The following is an 18,666-nucleotide window of genomic DNA, read 5'->3' on the forward strand; positions in this document are numbered from 1 at the left end:
TTTGTACCCCACCTTTAATATTTTTTACAAATAATTCAAGGGGGCAAACATATCCCCCCCTCAAAACCCCATGGCTGGCTGGGGAATTCTGGGAGTTGAAGTCCACTCATCTTAAAGAAACCCCGCTCTAGATCGTTTTGTAGCAGAAGTACAGAAGGTTTATTCTTTGGGGGGGACGAATTCTGGACTTCCCCATTAGCAGTGGACATCTCCTGGTGGTCTCCCATCCGTCTAGGAAGAAAACCCTGACACTCAGCTTTTCACCCTCCACCAAAGTCAGCCAGTGGCTGCCTCTCCCAGTTGCAGACTAATTGGCCTTTTCTTTTTTCTGTGCAGCTATTGTAACTCTGACGCAAGAACCGTCGCCCTGCGGGTAAATACAGATGGCTGAGTTAACGTATTGAGGCTAATCTTGAAAATGCAGAATTTTGGCAGTCGGAAATGCCAATTCGCCTGAGCCAAATCGTAATATCTCATTCTGCACTGCCAATCTTCTTTTTTAACTTTTTTTTTTTTTGGAACAAATGAATCAACAATTTAATTCGGCGGGGAGATCACTTGCCCTTAAAAACAGCGACGTCGCCTGGATTCCGGGTTAATCGCAACGGTTTGTAGCTGTAATTTTTTGGGGGAAGAAAGAGTTTCTCCTGGGATGCGCGAGTAGGCCTCGACTTAGGAGCCCCAAATTTCCGCTGCTGTGCGAGACAGTTGTTAAGTGAGTGTTGCTCCATTTTACGTTGTTAATTTCAGAACCGTATTCCTAACCTAACAAATGAGCGATTCGCTTAACAACGGTGGCAAGAGAGCTTATAGAATGGGGCAAAGTTCACTTCACAGCTCTCTCGTTTAACCATGGGGAATTTGGGGGCGCCACTGTGATTGTAAGTTGAGGATTTACCTTTATTTCCACAGCTAGACACCGAAACGAGGGGCTGGACTAAATGACCTCTATGATCCCCTCCCTTTCATGCCTTCTACCCTAGCCCGTCAAGGCTGCCTCCCCTCTCCGTAGCTTCAATCCATCCGCAGCTTCTGGCTGAGCTGTCAATCTCGCCATTTCCACCCCCACCCATCTTCCCCCCACCCCGGTCGTGGCTGGATTCAAGGCGCAAATAAATTTAAAGGACATTTGAAATGTTGTTGTGTTTTTTGTGTTCCAACTGAAGATGGAGGCCCCGACTAATGTCCCTTCTAATTAGATAGAAACAGGGGTGGGGTATTTTTTTATGATCAACATCTGAAACCGCCACTAATTGAGTTGTTTAGCATCTCCTCCATGCCGCGCTGAGCGCCAGCAGGAAGTTGTGCAGGGAGAAGGTGGCCACAGAATGGGGGGGAAGGAGACACACAAACACAAGCACACCCTGCAAGCCGGCCAGCTGCACAAGGCCCCTTGACCGTTGCAGGCTGGTTGCATACCTCTAAAGAACAGAACAGAACAGAATAGGAATAAATGAATAGAATGGACTATTCTATTCTATTCTATTCTATTCTATTCTATTCTATTCCATTCCATTCCATTCCATTCCATTCCATTCCATTCCATTCCATTCCATTCCATTCTATTCTATTCTATTCTATTCTATTCTATTCTATTCTCCCTCACTGAAATTTAGATCAGCCTTCCAAGGTTGGAGATCTGGGCTGAGATTTTAATTTTTTTCCCAACGAACTATTAGAAACTCCCAAATCCACCCAGATCCTTTCAGGAAGAACATAAATTTATCTCAGGCCCCGATGACAAGGCTGCCTTTTATGTAACCAGCTCTGTCCTTAAATTTTCACACAGTGGGATGTTGCCATTAATAACGACGTCTTATTAAGCCTCTCTTAAAAGGCCTGCACTGCTAATTTAGCTGGGGGGAAAAAAAAGAAATTGGAAGAGAATTTCTTGTACCGGTTTCAATTAAAATAACATGATGCCTTCAAAGTGATACCTTAATTAGACACTCGAAAATGACATTTTGTAATCCAGGGGTCCAGATCATGTGATGAGGAAGGTGTTTTCTTGTAGCACCCTGGCCCTCTTGGAAATAAAATCCCTGTGGTGATATGGGGGGTCCCCCCATAAATCAATCAAACAGAGGTTTTTCAGCAGCCAGCATGCATGCGGTAGGACTTCACAAGACCCATTTATCTCCATTAGCTCATGACCAATTCTGATTTATCTGCAGCATCTCCAGCTAAGGAGCCGTAATATCCTAAAGGATGCTAGTTATGTGCAACTAAGGTACTTAGAATAATAGTCTTGGGAGGGACCTTGGAGGTCTTCTGCTCCAGCCCCCTGTCGAAGGAGGAGACCTTATATCATTCTGGACAAATAGTTGTCCAGTCTCTCCTTAAAAGCAGTGATGGAGCCCCCACAACATCTGGAGGCAAGTTGTTCCACTGGTTCATTGTTCTAATTGTCAGGAATTTTCTCCTTAATTCCAGGTTGCTTGATTGGTTTACATCCATTGCTTCAAGTCCTGCCTTCAGGTGCTTTGGAAAATAGGCAGACCCCCCCCCTCTTCTTTGGGGCAGCCCCTCAAATACTGGAAGACTGTTATCATGTCCCCCCTAGTCCTTCTTTTCATTAAACTAGACCTCCCTAATTTTTGCAACCATTCTTCCTACATTTTATTTATTTATTTATTTATTTAGCCTCTTAAGCATTTCAGCTGGTCTTCTCTGCACACAGTCCTTCTTACTCCCAAGGCGATTCTCACAGGCCATTACAAAGAATAATTGGAGGAAGCAAGGGGGGGGGATCTAAAGGCTAACAAGGAGGGATGATCCAAGACCCCTGGCTTGGTGGTGGGCTTTCTACCCATATTGCTCCCTCTGTCTGCTTCTGCCGAGGGATGCAGTTAGAGCCATTCGGCGCACAGATTTTGTTTTTAATATACAATAATGTTAATTTACATCGGGACAGCAATGCGGCAGGCACTCTGCTGGTTATTAATGTCATCTTTCCCCCAGCTCATTTTGGGATGAAGCACCAGATCCTCAGCAAACTGCACTCCCCCTCCCCGAGTCGATTCCTCGACTTCGTTTAAGAGACTGGACAGCCATATGTCTGAACTGGTCTAGGGTTTCCTGCCTGAGCAGGGGGTTAGACTACATGACCTCCAAGGTCCCTTCCAGCTTTATTATTATTAGTAGTAGTAGTAGTAGTAGTTGGGGGAAAAAGAAATTTAAATGAGACACATTGGAAAGCGATGGGGACAACTGCATGATGGAAAAGGAGGGCTAACTAAAGCTGAAGTCTTAGGCTAATGCTTCTCAGTCTTGACACCTGGAAGTCATGGGTGGACTTCAACTCCCAGAATTCTCAAGCCAGCCAGAGCCTAGGGGGGCGGAGTCAAGGCAATCATCAGCCTGCAGTACTTACGTTCCCACAAGCGATCTAAGTTCAACCCCTCTTGAATTCCATTAATTCATATCTACTGCCAATTAGTGCGACTAGATCTTTGTGTCCAAGCAGTGCTCTACTTACGACCGCAAGGGAGCCCCAAAATTTTAGTTGTTCACCGAGACAGTCACTAAGTGAATTTTGTTCTACGTTCCTGAATGGGCAGGTTCGTTAGCCAGTGGAGGAGATGGCCACATGAATTCTCTTTGCTTAAGAGGAGTCTTCAAGCAGAGGCTGGAGGCTCATCCGCTGTGGATCCCGCCCGGCTTTCAGGTTCAACCAAGGATAGATTCTTTGAAGGAGTACAGGCAGTCCTCAGTTTACGACAGTTCGTTTAATGACTGTTCGAAGTTACAACGGCAGTGAAAAAAGGGACTTAGGACCGTTTTTCACACTTACGACCTGTAGTCAGGTAACTATGTTACCAACTTAACAACTGCAGCAAGGAAGGTCGTAAAATGGGGCAAAAGTCACTTATCCACCATCTCGCTTAGCCACAGAAATTTTGGGCTCAACTGTGGTCGTAAATTCGAGGACTACTTGTACATATTCAGAATCACTTAGGCTGCCTTTGGGAACTTATACTGTCACAAAGCGCTTCAATGCCCCCTATATTGTCCTTTGCAGATATTGTGTGTGGTTTATTAGACAAAAAAACCCGGCACCAGCCAGAAATATTACAACTTTGCTGAAGGCTCAAATGACGATTAGCATTTTTTAGCCATAAAGTATTTTTTTTAAATTAAAGTACGTGCATTGTTCTTTCTGAGACTGTTGCAGACTTAATCGGCTGCAGGATAAACATAACTTTTATATGCACTGGGGAAACTTAAAGGAAAAAAAACCCCTTGTTTTATTGCAAGAGTCACTTTCTTGGAACCAAACTTGCAAGATCTCCGAAGTAGCCCTGGACACGTGATCCCTTTTGGGGGATCACATCAGGAAAATGCAGAATAAAATACACAATAATAGAGCCAGAAGGGACCTTGGAGGTCTTCTAGTCCAACCCCCTGCTCAGGCAGGAGACCCTAGAAATATTTCTACATCCAAAATATATTTCCCTAAAGACGCCTCCCTGTTCCAAAGAGCCACGTTTAACCGATAAAAGTGATCTCGCTCGGATCTCATTCAATTCAGTTTCCTGCTGATCATGTTTGGGTCAGATAGGGAAAAATCAGATTCCTCAATTCTCTTTTATCTATAATGAGACATCAGCAAAAGTTCCTGCCCTCACATTGCACAAGGATCATTAAAAGGAAAATGTCCACTCTTGATTGTTCTTTAGTTCCACATTTCTGGAGAAGTGTCTTTTCAGCACGTTTTCGCATTATGCCTCATTTTGCACAGGGTTTTTTTTTCTTTTTTTTCCTGCGCCCGCATAACGACACAGTTCAATGCAAAAAACCGATATAAATCTAGCTTATAAGAGACTCTCGGCAGGAATTCATTTAAAACTGTAAATGTTAAGAGATTCAGCCTCTGATTTATAGGAGGAGAAATCTCTTTCTCTTCCCACCCCCCCCCCTTTTCAAACAGGGAATTAAAATGCTTTGTAAAAGGAAGATACGAATTAAATCACTGCCAAAGACGCACGTCAGCAACGATGCTGTCGGGATGCATCCCGAACGCAAGGCTGTTTTTCTCCGGCACAAACCCAGACGTGCGTTTCCAACCTTGGCAACTTTTAAGAGGGGTGGGCTTCAACTCCCAGAATTCCTTGGATTGGGGAGGCATTGGTTCAGAATGGCATGGGGTCTCCGGCTTCAGCAGGGGGTTGGGATAGATGACCTCCGAGGTCCCTTCCGGCCCTGGGATTCCATGTTCTATATTCTTGGAAGATAGGGTTAGGGCTCCTGACATTTCCTACTTCCTGCAAAACCTTGGAATTATCACGCCTTCCACGCGCAAAGCATCGGATCCGTATTTTTTTTTATATGGATAGGGATTCCAATTGCCACGGTGCTTGCAAGCCTCCGAATTTCGAACTCGTGCCCGCGGGGATTCGGCGAGGGTCGTTAAGTGTGGGGGAAAAAAGCCCGGTCCTAAGTCCCTTTTTCGGTACCGTCGTAACTTTGAACGGTCCCTAAACGAACTGGGGTTAAGTCGAGGACCTGCCTGCGTTTGTTGTTGAATTTTTTTCCCCCCAAGGGCTGCTGGGACATTCTCTTACTAATGAGTCGATTTGCAAGTGGCAGGGATTGGAACTAAAACTCAAATAAAGGAAGATGTTGGCTTCTCCGTTATTTATATTCGCTCTAATTGGAAAAGTTGGATGGGGAAACGAGTTTTATGGGAGTGTTTGGGATGGACGTGCATTTATTAGCAAAGTTTAAGCCGCCACTGCTTCTCCTCGGGGGGATAATAAGAGAGGAACCGACAGCTGGATTGCAGATCGTCTCAGCAAAACAAATATATTAATAATATTCCTGCTTCCCCAACAGACCACACCACAATTCCCGAGGTATCCCTCTTAAAGAGCCCTTGTGAGGACTCTGCAGAGGTATGCCCTCCGAGAGGAATGCCACATTTCCCACAGCTCTGATACTTTTTCTTTCTTTCTTTCTTTCTTTCTTTCTTTCTTTCTTTCTTTCTTTCTTTCTTTCTTTCTTTCTCTTTTTCTGGAGATGCACATTAAAAGAGTATTTTTAGAGTCGGGGATAAAGATAGCATGGTATTTCTTAAAAGTCTTCCCAACTGTCTCTTTGTACTCAGTTCACCGTACCTGAAGTTTCAACCTCTTGGGAAAGGAAGGAGGGAAGGAGAAGGGGAAAGAAATATGGAAAGGAGAAGGATGAAGGGAAGGAAAAAGGGAAGACAGGAGGAGGAAGAGAAAGAGGAGGAAGGAGTAGTGGGGAAGGAGAGGAGGAGGAGGAGGAGGAGGAGGAGCTGTGTAGCTTTCCTTTTCCGATGGGACCAAGCTAAATCTGAAGGACGACTAAAGACTAAAAATTTGAGCTAGAAACCCTTTACTAGGGAGTCAGGGAAGGTACTTGAAGACAGAGACGCCTCCCCCCCCCCCGATAACAGACCAAACTAATGGGGCACAGTGACAAACTGAAAAGGCCCATCGAGTTGCTATAGCGATGGATTCACGCCATCTAGGCACTTATGGAAAATACACGTTCAATTAGAGGGTAACATTATTTTAGGAAATTGCCTGCAAGATCGTTATTAATGGCGGTACTATTACTAGGAGAGTTGTCCTCATTCTGACTGCTGCCATCTTGGTTCTCTCCCCAGCTGCACCCTATCAGCCCCACAGAGGAAATTTCCTTCCTTCCTTCCTTCCTTCCTTCCTTCCTTCCTTCCTTCCTTCCTTCCTCCCTCCCTCCCTCCCTCCCTCCCATCCTAAATAAATATTTTATAATAGGCGCTAGAGAGGAGGATACTTATTAAAGCCCAAACTACAAGCACTGATGTAATTAAAGTGTTCCAAAATAATGGTGTCATTCAGAATAAATAACAGAATAACAACATTCCGCTGTTCCTCTTTTTTCAAAACTCGGAGGCCACTCCTTTCCCCCCCCATGTGACCCCCCCTGCCCCCTTCCCCATGTCCCAAATGCAACCAAAGGTCCTTGGGATGTTGTTGTTTTTAAGTGGCAGGGGTGACTTGCAAACAGGAAGACCACGCCAAAAAAAACCCAACTAATTTTCAGGCTGAAACTGTATTTGGTCTCTAAATCTTGGAGGAAGTGGTTGCAAGGAAAAAGAGTGATGGAGGAAGAGGTAATAAAATCTCCACTAAGGTGAAGAATCTAACATAAATACATTTCTAATCCTTCAAGACTGTTTGTTGATTTAATTATAAATTGCCTTGGGATATCTAGGTTAAAAAGCTGGTGTAATTATAACTGGTACACAAATTCTGACACAAGGCTTGTCAATACGCACCCCCCTTTATCTATCTATCTATCTATCTATCTATCTATCTATCTATCTATCTATCTATCTATCTATCATCTATCGGAAAATTTCACGGTCCAAGGTGAGCACAGAGTCAATAAAGTCTAAGTCATTGCAGAATTGATTTCTGTCGCCCGAACCTCAAAAAAATCATTCAGAATTCCTACAACTGCAGGGTTTTTTTTAATTATTATTATGTTTTATTCTGCTCAGAGCCCGCACCTAGTTTAAATGTATGATTCCTCCAGATTTACAAAATTTATGCCCTGGCAGGGCTTTTTTTTAATGCTTTCTATAAGACACCTGCAAACCAACCTTGGCTTGTAATGTTCTGAGTTTCCTTTTGGTATTTCAGATTTGAAATGAAGCTCCCTTTGTTTCAAATGTTTTAAATATTTGAGGGGCTGCCCCAAAGAAGGGGGGGTGTCAACCTGTTTTCCACCTGAAGCCAAGCCAAGGAAAAGCAGATGGAAGCTCATCAAGGAGAGAAGCAACCTGGAATTAAGGAGAAACTTCCTAACAGTGAGGACAATTAACCAGGGGAACAGAAGTTGCCTTCAGATCTTGTGGGTGCTCCATCACTGGAGGTTTTTAAGAAGAGACTGGACAGTCACTTGTCTGAGATGGTGTAGGCTCTCCTGCCTGAGCAGGGGGCTGGACTAGAAGACCTCTGAGCTCCCTTCCAACCCTTTTATTCTACCTTCTAGGCTCACTATCGCCTGGTGATTGGCCCACGTCTCTCAGCCTACTTTCATGGCTAAGGCCGGACTAGAATTTCCAGCCTCCTGTTTTCTAGGCCAAAATCTTTACTCCCGGAAGCAAACTGGCTCTCACTGGCCCTACTGGCTCCCTGATCCCTAAGGATCCCGTTCTCCTCCTCTTCCTCCTCCCCCCCCCGTCTGCTCCTTTGAGGCCACCTTTTAGTGTCCAATCTGTGTAAACACCAAACACATCTCCCATCAACGTAAGTGAGGCTGGCAACACTTCTGCCTTTGTCGTCTGCGGGTGAAGGTCATGTCAAACGCATGTCACAAACAGCAGAAGGCTCCCACGGTGTGTTGGGGGGGGACAAATAGTGTCACACCAGCCCCGTCACCAAGGTTGGAGATGTATTGATTCGCAAGGAAAGCAGGTGGGGCGCAAAGGAGGGGAGAACCGTCTTTTGGGCTGGGGAGGGGCGCAGAAATCCAGAAGTCAAGGTTTATCAAACCCCCCCACCCACCCACCCCCAGCTTGGCTGCCAGGAGGGAGCTGCAGAAGAATGATTAATGTTGCTTCTCCGACACACAATTCCTGTAGAGAAAAAATCCTTTATGCGTTCACCGCAGTGTCTCTTTCCTTGCCGAGGCTCTCTGGGAATAACAGAGGGGTAAGGGACCTTGGAGGTCCTCTAGATCAACCCCTCATCGAGCAGGAGGCCCTTCCGGAGCAAGTGGGCTGGGGAATTCTGGGAGTTGAAGTCCACCCCTCTCTGCCAAGGTTGAGAACCACCGACCTGGAGGCTTTGCGGAACTGCAAACTGAACTACAAACGTGAAGAAAAGGAGGCCACCAGGAGAGGCTCCCCAACAGAAATGGAGAAAGACAACCGTCTCCAGCTTTGTCTCCCGACTGGGGAAGCCCCAAATCTCACGTACCCTCCAGACAACCTGTTTCCTTTCTCTATCCTGCCCCTTTTATTAATGTGGTGTCTGTCAAAGCTGCACCCTTGGAACATCTGCCTTGGCACAGCTGCCAGTATGGGATTCCTGGGAAAAATCAGGGTGCCGATCATGCTTCGCCCACCTTTGCCTCTCTCTTAAATATTAAATAAAGACGTCTCGAGGTTAAATTCTCCAGGACAGGAAACTTCACCCCGGGCGAAGCAATTTGCAACTGAAACATGGTTTTGCCTCAGCTGTCTGCGCATCGCTGAAATGAAAACACACAGACACACAAAAACAAAACACTTTCACCTCCAGCAAAAACAGAGCACCGTGATTTTTTTTTAAAGTGAGCCCTTCCTTTCCCTTAATAAACAGGAGAAAGGAAGGAAGGAAGATTTTGGAGTCTATCTGTTCAAACTGATTTAACAGCCAGAAAGATGCAGAAACGTCGTCTCCCCCTGCGCCTGAAAAACTAGGCGCCCTTGACGAACGGCTGTCAGCAAAATTGGTCTTCAGGATGGGTTTGGAAAGAAGTTCTGCCAGGTTCTAGACAGCTATTAAAAGCTCCATTTGGGCTGCGCTCAATTTGGTGGTCCCGCAGTGGCAAAGCAGAAAGGACGGTACAGTTTTGACTGTCTGGCTGGGGGATTCTGGGAGTTTCAGCAAAGGGCTGACAACTCTATTTTTCGGTAACAAACCCTATTTTGCAGGAAAATTCCCAGACTGGCTGTTCACTCCTGGGAAAGACCAGATAAGGTTCTCAGCATTGAAGGCAGCTCAGAGCCTGGCCTCTTGTGACTACGCAAAGATTCCAGACTAGTTCCCTGCTTGACTCCTCCTCCCGACTGGGACAATCTGTCTCCAACAATATATTTTTTAAAAAAATTGGGCGGGGGTGTCTGTCCGATGAACTGAACACAGCATCGAGCTGAGCCCAACGAGACAAGGTTTGGTGGGAACTGGTGACCCTGAGCATTGAAGACGGACAACTGAGCAACAAATGCTGTTAGCAGCCTCCAAAACGTGCCTCTGGTTATGCAGTTCTGCCTTTTGGTGAGCGAAAAATCGCTCTTTTCGAATTTGAATATTCATATTCTTTGACATTTCAGTAAGACTTCTTCCATACCCGCCCAGGGGAGCAGACAAATCTAATGTGAGGGCAGTGACATCATAGCTGGAATTGGCTTTGTGAAATAAAGAATGGCAAATAACTCCAGCGAAATTTGATTTTTGGTCAACGCCAATGCTTGTGAAACACAAGCCATAAAGAGAAAGCACAGAACAGGTTAAATACACGAAGCTGGCAATCTGCGGGAAAGAGACACTGTCTATTTGGTTATTTTTATTTCTAAATGACTAATCCATTTCTTCCCCTCCCTTTGTCATTATCTGAAGCAACAGAAACGGCATTTCATAATGCAGTTCCTTGAAAATTAATGTATTTTGCACAAGCCAATTATAATCATCACTGCCTTCCATTTTTAATATCAATAATAACAAACGGAATGGAAAGGAGGTGGCCATTTTTAAGCTAGGAGGAAGCAGGCTGGGAGGGGATGGAGGACACACACACACACACACACACACACACACACACACACACAAATAACCTAGACACACACTAACTGAGGGCATTTTGGGTCCCTATAATCTAAAGAAAGTTTATGGATGAAACTAAATGCAGATAGTCCCTGACGTACGACGGTTGTGCGAAAAATTTCTCACTTAGCAGCAGAAATTTTGGATTCAAGGACTATCCTAAGTCACTTTTTTCAGTGTTTCGAACGGTCATTAAAGCTATTGTCGTAAGTTGAGGACTATCCGTAAAATAAAATTAGCGTACCAGGTCCTGTGTCTTGTCTGGCTGACCTGTTAAGATTGGCAGTGCCCTCCTTTCCTTTTACCCCCTGGGAAATTACAAGGGGGGGGTCTCTTCTGAAATATTTCCTATCCCCCTCCCTCCTTTCATAGACTGAAAAACCTTTTACACACCGGCTCTCAAGGTCATTCACACAGACACACAACATAGAGAGAAAAGACAGAGAGAAGAGAGAGAGTGACTTTACATAACTGGATGAAATAATTAATGCCCCAGAAGGCAGGAATAATATTTTTTTTCAAAAAAAAAAATTCTTGATTGAAATGAGCTAAAAATAACAGAAGGGAATTATTAGGGATGAACACAGAGATGAAATGCTCGGCAAAAGCAGGGAAGGACTATCTTGCCTTGACAAAGGGGCTTATTGAAAGACCTTGGAATGGTAGTTAATTGCCAGGCTGATGTGAGTCAGCAAAGCAGCTTGGGACGGCAGCCTGAGTGGAAGGACGGCCTTACGAATCCCAGGAAGTCGTCAATTTGCAATTTATTCTGCTTTTGGGTTAGCCTCTGCCTGGACAGCTGCGCCTGCTTTGGGCGCCCGAGGAGGGTCAGAGAAATCAGAAGGGGTTCAGAGAAGGAAGGAGACCGGAAGCTCTTCGGAAGGAAGAGGGGAGCAGGGGCACCGCTACAGGTTTTCACTGCCTCTAAAGCGCAGGACGAGGAGTTGTAGAATCGTAGAGCTGTAAGGGACCGAGGAGGAGGAGGAGGAGGAGGAGACTATGGGGTCCTTGGTGCTCTCCGAGCTTGGCTCAGTAGCACCGGTGACGTCACCTAGTAGGGTCACGAAACGTCTGCCAGAAAACAACAACCCAGCTCCTAGTGACCAAGACTGCTTGAAGCTCTCTGAAAAGACTTCTTTCCCCCAAAACTGGCGGCTAAAGGCACCAGAGGACATTTCTGGATTTTCGTGGCTTCCCCCGCAGACCCAGGGCCACTCAAAACTCAGAGCCTCCGGTCAAAGAGTCAAGGGCGCGAGAGTGGATCCTTTCCCCTGCCGATTGAGAGGTCTACGCCCTCCTTAGCGACTAATTGAGGCCAGCTCCCTTTGGCCGAGAGCTGCCTTAAGTCCGGCTTGGGCTTGGGCTAGCCAATTTTCAATTTCGAGCCGGGGGGGGTGTGTGGGGGGGGAAATGCAAATGACCGGTCTTCCTGTTTGGCTCTAAGGAGATAAGTAGGACCTATTAACCTCCCGTGTTATTTCCAACTTCATTATCGGCGCTGACACGGGAAAAAGCCGGCGGTGACGGCTGCTTGGGCCGCACTACATGCAAATTGCCTTCTCAAAGGAAATTACTTCTCTGGGCGGAAGGTTATTAATCTAAATTTTCCTCTAGTCAAATTGGGGCTTAGAATAAATACAGAACAGGTGGCCATACTTATCTCCAGCATCCCCGGGGGGGGGGGGGAAGGGGTCTGTCATACCCACAAGATATGATCTTATTCCCTATTTCAGCGGGGGGGGGGAATCTGATTTTTTTTCCCTTCTGGAAGGGGATTCAAGGGGACCCCCGGAAGCCACCGTGGTCAACCATGGGAAAATTTAAGCCTCCGGTCTCGTGTAAAGATGGTTCTTGACTTACGACCGCAGTGGAGCTGCAAATCTGTTGCTAAGCGAGACAGTTCAGTGAATTCAATGAGCGGTTAAGTAGTCACACGTTTATTAAGCGTGTCTTGGTTTTCCCACTGAGTTTGCTATTCCCTCTACCATTCCAGACAAACGGCTGTCCAGTCCCTTCTTGAAAGCCTCCAGCGATGGAGCGTATTCCAAGTGTGGCCTCACCAAGGCCGTATAACACTTTACGTGATTTTGATTCTATCCCTCTGTTAATGCAGCCTAGGAATGCGTTGGCCTTTTTGGCAGCCGCCGCACAGGGCTGGCTGACACTTAAAAGCGTTTCCCTTTCATCTCCTCTCCTCTGCTCACTTGTGCCACAGCCGGGAAGTGCTTTGAAGCCCATTCGGGTATCCCAAGATGGCACGGATCCCACAATCCAACAGATCGCGCCAATCCTTTGGGTACAACTCGGGAGCTGAGGCAAAGCATCTCCGGGCAAGATCCCAAAGCCGTGTGCAAAAGGGCTGCGTGTGCTTTTGTGCGCCCTCTCTGCTCTCGTTCTCAGTGCGTGCCCTTGGAGAAACTGGCACCGTGTCAGATTCATTATTTCCTTCTTCTTCTTTTTTTTCCACCGTTCCCCTGGAGCGAGGCCGCGAGGCCCCGTGCAAAAAAGACCGGGCTGGTTGGCCTAGCATCAGCAGCTATGAAAATTAATGTGCCAAGGCTATCGTGCCAGCCTCGGTTTAATTTCGCCAACTGGGAAAAGCAGCTTCCGAAATATAAGGCATTCTGCAAGGTTCAGCACAATTTCTCACGGCTGGGATGCTCCTTTGGGCCTTCACTCCGACAGGAAAATCCCCGTTCTCCTAGGGACGGAGAAGCAATCGCCTCTCTCCCTGTTCAGACACGGGTGTCAGGGTGGAAACGCTGAGCAAAAAAAAAATATGAGGTTAATTCTGTTCCTGACGGGGCTGAAAAACCTCCGCCGAAGGAATCCTGGACAGTTATTTCGTTTTTTCCCCCCCTGTTATCTAAATGGCTCTGTGATAAACAGATAATTTATTCTCCGGTGTGGGGAAAAACCGTGCTCTTTCACATGCCACACCAGGCCTTCTGGCTTGTGTTAACCCTAGTTGGTGGGATAAGCCTCAATGGCTGAGTCACTGCCCACGTCCTAAGCTACGAATTGTGATTTACCAGGAAGTAGCCCCTCCTCCTCCTCCTCCTCCTCTCCATAATCCTTCGTCACTTCTATTGCTGATGCTGTTACCTAGATGGGTCATGAAAGGTCTGCAAGAAAACAGCCAAGTTCAGAGAGCCGCAGGGACACTGACCGTCCTCCTCCTCCGTCTTCAAGAAAACCAGGAAGCTCCGAGAGCACCGGGGACCTAGGGGCCACCATAAATTTGAACCAGAAGCCAAGCATCCAAATTTTGATCCAGTGACTATGATCAGCAACCCCAACTTTCCCCAGGACTGAGTTGTCCAGTCTAATGAAGAGGAGGACGAGGGGCGCTCCAATATTTGAAGGGCTCCCACAAAGACCAGGGGGCCAAACTGTTCCCCAAAGCATCGAAAGGCAGGACGAGAAACAACGGAGGGAAACTAACCCAGGATGGGAAGCAACCTGGAATGAAGGCGAGCTTTCCTGAGAGCGGAATGTTCTTCCTCCAGATGATTCGGCTGCTCAAGAAGAGACGGGGCGACCATTCGCCCGGAACGGGTCTCTTGCCCGAGCAGCGGGTTGGACTAGAAGACCTCCGAGGTCCCTTCCAACCCTGTTCTTCTATGCTCTGCGATCTCCCTAGAGGCCTACGGGAAGGATGAAACCTCCATAAAAATCAAGAATATGACAGCTGTTCCGTCAGCCTCGTGATTCTTAATTTTCCTCTAATTTCAGGCCCAGGGTGCTGACATAAAAAAAAAAATATCCCTCAGAAGTCTTTTAGGGAGACGGGAATGGAGCCGTATTAAAATAAATCAACCAGCGCTTTAATTTTAGCGCCACCATCAAGATGAAATAATGGCTGTTTACCACGTTCTGCCTTTCGGGTGACCTTCGTTGGGGCAGAAATGGAGGGTGGGGAAGAGCGAAGCGCTCCCAGTCTTGAGGCTCTCCGCGCCTCGCGTCTTTGCTCCCCTCCGGATAAAAAGTTAGAAATTTAAATCCTGCCTCCCCCCCATCACCCAACAGGAGCCACCCCGCCTTCTGCTCAAATGGAGAGAGGAGCCCTTCCAAGGCCAGGCAGACAGGGGGGAGGGATTCAGAGAAGCCCTCTTGGGGTGTGGTTAAAGCGTCAGGCTGGAAACTGGGAGACTGTGAGTTCTAGTCCTGCCTTATGGGGGGGGGCTTTGGGCCCTCCCTCTCACTCAAGGAAGAGGAGGAGGAAGACTAGGGGGTCCTTGGTGCTCTCTGAGGCCGGCAGTTTCCTTGCAGACGTTTCATGACCCAACTAAGGAACATCATCAGTGCTAGAAGGGAGAAGGAGAAAGAGAGAGAAAGAGAAGGAGAAGAGGAGGAATTCAGTTAACCGTGTTACTAACTTAACAATGGCAGTGATTCACTTGAAAATTGTGTCAAGAAAGGTCGTAAAATGAGAGAAAGGTCACTAAAGAACTGTCTTGCTTAGCAACTGAAATTTTGGCCTTGATGGTCATCTACCTGTACACTAAAAAAAGGGAAGACTTCAGAACAAGGATCCAGAAAGGAAATCCCTCCGAATCTCGTTCCGTTCTGCTCTCCTCCTCCTCCTCCTCCTCCTCCTCCTCCCTGCTCTTCCGACTGCCCACCCCCCCAGCAACGTATTCCACTAATTCTTGGCTGCCGAACGCAAAGACCTGGGGATGAATGGCTGCACTTTGGCTCCGTGTCTCAGTGCTCTGCATCTCGTTAAGGTGGCTTTCGTAATTAATAGCCCAGCAAAGAAAAGGCCTCCGCAGGGTTTGAGTCTTAGCTCCCTGTTTTGCAGTTCACACACACACACACACACACACACACACACACACACACACACACAAAAGAGACATGTCTCATCCACCATCCTGGCAATCCATCAAGTCTCCAAAGGGAAGAGGCTTCCTTGCGAGGAGGATATTGAGAGAAAGGGACATACCATGAGGTTCCTACTACAGGGAGTCCTCGACTTACGACCACAATTGAGCCCCCAATTTCCCTCCCTCCCTCCTTCTCCCTTCCCTGTCTCCACTTATCCTTCCGCCCAGGACTTGTGGCTGCTCCATCACGGGAGGTTTCCAAAGAAAAGACTGGCCAGCCACCTGTCTGGAATGGCAGAGGATCTGCTGCTGAGCAGGGGTTGGACTAGAAGACCTCCAGGGTCCCTCCCAGCTCCCTTGTTCTCTTCCATTTCTGACATCCAACCACTCCCGCAAGGTCATTCTCGCACACCGCCACGGCTGGCAACTCGAGAGGGGCGGCACCCGCAAACGGCTGTCCACTCGCAAGGTTGCCAAGCCTCCCTGAGGCGTTTTGAGAAAGGAAATGAAGAAATCCGGAGCCTTGTCCACCTCGGACGGAGGCTTCCCTTCCGCCACTGGCCGCCTCTCAGGGCAGGAACCATTTCCAGGTTGTGCTGACAGGCCTTGGCAGGCGCCTGAGGAAAAGCCATTAAGCAAATAGCAGCAGGGTGTGTGTGTGTGTGTGTGTGTTTGTGTGTCTCTCTCTCTGTGTGTTTGTACATGCTGGCCTGCATTCCGGCAATCAGCTCTCCCGTCCAAAGAGGGGATTCAAGGTAAGCTGTCCAGAGTCACCTTGCAGGGAGAGATGAAAACATCATAAAAATGTAATAAATAATAAATAAAATAAAATAAAAAAATAAAATGCCTCGACTTATATGAGCCGGTCGCCAAGCCTCTGAATTTCGATCACGTCATCATCAGAGGGATGCTGCGACGGTCCTGAGTGTGGGGGAAAAACGGCCCTAAGTCCCTTTCCTCAGGGCCCTTGTAACTTTGAACGGCCACTACGCGAACTGCTGTAAGAGGAGGACTCCTATATTGGCCCTAAACCACCGGTGGCTCGCTTGGCCTTCCAGACTGCAAATTCATCCCCCTCCCCAGTCGCCAAGGGGGCGTTCTGGTGGCTTACGTGCCAGGGGGAGACCCTCTACCCGGCCCCTCCGAAAAGCCCTGGTAGAAAATTGCCCGCATTCATTCTGAAATCTGACAAGCAAAGACGGTGCGAAAGCATCAAGGTCAGGAGACCAGCCGTGATTCTAGACAATCCGCACCTCTTAAAAACAGTGACAAATATGTTATTTAATTTTAATGAGCTTTTTTGCATCCCAAATCTAATTACAGCATTATCAAGTATTGCTTTGAACTGCAGGTGGCTGCTCGTCGCTTGCGTGGCGGCTGCCACAAGCGGTTTTCCGTGAATGCTAATAACGGCTTAATTTTACTATATTTAAAAGGGGGAGGAGGGGGGGGGCGAGAGAAGAATACAGAATAACCAGGGTGGGAAGGGAGCTTGGAGGTCACCTAGCCCAGCCCCCTGCTCAAGCAGGAGAGCCCAGACAATTTCAATCAATCAGTCAATCAATCAGAGTAGATCTGGAAGGGACACTGGAGGTCTTCTAGTCCAGCCCCAGGAGGCCTGGCTCTATATCTGTGGTAGGGAGGCTGTGGCTGCTCCATCGCTGGAGGATTTCAAGAGGAGACTGGACAGCCATTTGTCCAGAATGGTCTAGGGCAGGCATGTCAATCTCGCGACGTCACATGATGTCACGCGACGTATCGGAACTTTTTCCCATTGACAAAAATGGGATGGGCGCGGTTTCTCCGTGACGCTCTGGCCCACAGGCCGGTAGTTTGACACCCCTGGTCTAGGGGGTCTCCTGCTTAGGGTTGGACTAGATCAGGGATAGGCAACCTTGGCTCTTTTATGACTGGTGGACTTCAACTCCCAGAATTCATGAGCCAGCTGGACCGTTTGGCTGAGTTGACGTTCTAAAATATTTAATGAAAAATTAAGGCACTGAGATGTTTTGCAAGGGGAGAAATCCTTGGAGAACAGCAGCAAACGGCGGGAGGAATTAAAATTAGCTGTATTCCCTTTTCGGCTCTCTTCAAAGGCCTTAATTCCTGCCCACGTCTTCTTCTTCATGTTGCTTTCTGCTTTTTTTTTTAATCTGCTTTTTGTTGTTGTTGTTGTTGTTTTTGTGGTGCTTATCCCTAAAAGGGACTAGTGTGATAGTCTGACACCAGCTTGCAAATAAATCGCTGGAAGATATTCAAGCATTATTTGGCTTCAAGTCAGTGACTGGGAATTGCAGGGAGAAGAAAGGTTGTCGGCCGGGATTTTTGTGACTTGCAAACGCCAACCGGCCTTGGAGGAGGGCCTGTTGTCTTTTGCGGGATGTGCTAAAGAGGGGGACTTTGCTCTTGACGAAGTGTGGAGTGGTGTGTGTGTGCGCGCGCGTGTGTGTGTCTTTGCTGTTTGTAGACACGTCTCGCACACAGCCCTGCGTAAAGAGCTGGAGTTTTCCAGTTAATGCTCACTGAATTCCCACTGGCCTTCCTAGGTAATTCCGATTTTATGCCTGCATTCATACATTCTTCAAAGCTGTAATGTGGTTCCCGTTTAAGCCAAAGGGAATCCAGCAGCTGCAGTTTGTCAAGCCTAATTTATGTCTCAAGCATACATCTTTGTTTGTTTAGGGGATGCTTTTCGAGGGTCAACATACCAACAAGATCAAAGAACCTAGAACATAGAATAATAAGAGCTGGAAGGGACCTTGGAGGTCTTCTAGTCCAACCCTCTGCTCAGGCAGGAGACCCTATTCCATTTCAATCAGTCAATCAATCAATCAGTGGAAGGGACCTTGGAGGTCTTCTAGTCCAACCCCCCCCTGCTCAAGCAGGAGACCCTACTCCATTTCAAACAAATGGTTGTCCAATCTCTTCTTAGAAGCCTCCAGTGTTGGAGCATTCACAACTTCTGGAGGCAGGTTGTTCCACTGGTTAACTATCCTCAGTGTCAGGAAGCTCCAGGTTGCTTCTCTCCTTGGTTACTTTCCATCTGTTGCTTCTCGTCCTGCCCTCAGGTGCTCTGGAGAACAAGTCCACCCCTTCTTCTCTAACCAAGCATCTTTCTCAGATGCTGCCTGGGATGACCCAATGAAGTCTGGAAACCATAGTTATCTTCTGGGGAAAACATGGCCAGGCCGATAGCACTGCCGGAGACAAGTTCATTTCAAAGAATTTATAGCCTAATTGTACAGCTGTTGCCTTCGGAGCCCGTTCAGAGATTGTTACACAAGCACTCGTCA

At 47.3% G+C, this 18,666-nt stretch overlaps 1 protein-coding gene across 1 annotated transcript in view; it reads right to left on the reverse strand.

Moving 5' to 3' along the window:
* Window positions 1–18,666, reverse strand: part of LOC310648084 (calmodulin-binding transcription activator 2-like) — a 135,900-nt gene that overhangs the window by 85,913 nt on the left and 31,321 nt on the right. The gene's annotated exons all lie outside the window — the stretch shown is intronic.

Source organism: Vipera ursinii (genome assembly GCF_947247035.1).
Source record: "Vipera ursinii genome assembly, chromosome: 17".
Classification (NCBI taxonomy): domain Eukaryota; kingdom Metazoa; phylum Chordata; class Lepidosauria; order Squamata; family Viperidae; genus Vipera; species Vipera ursinii.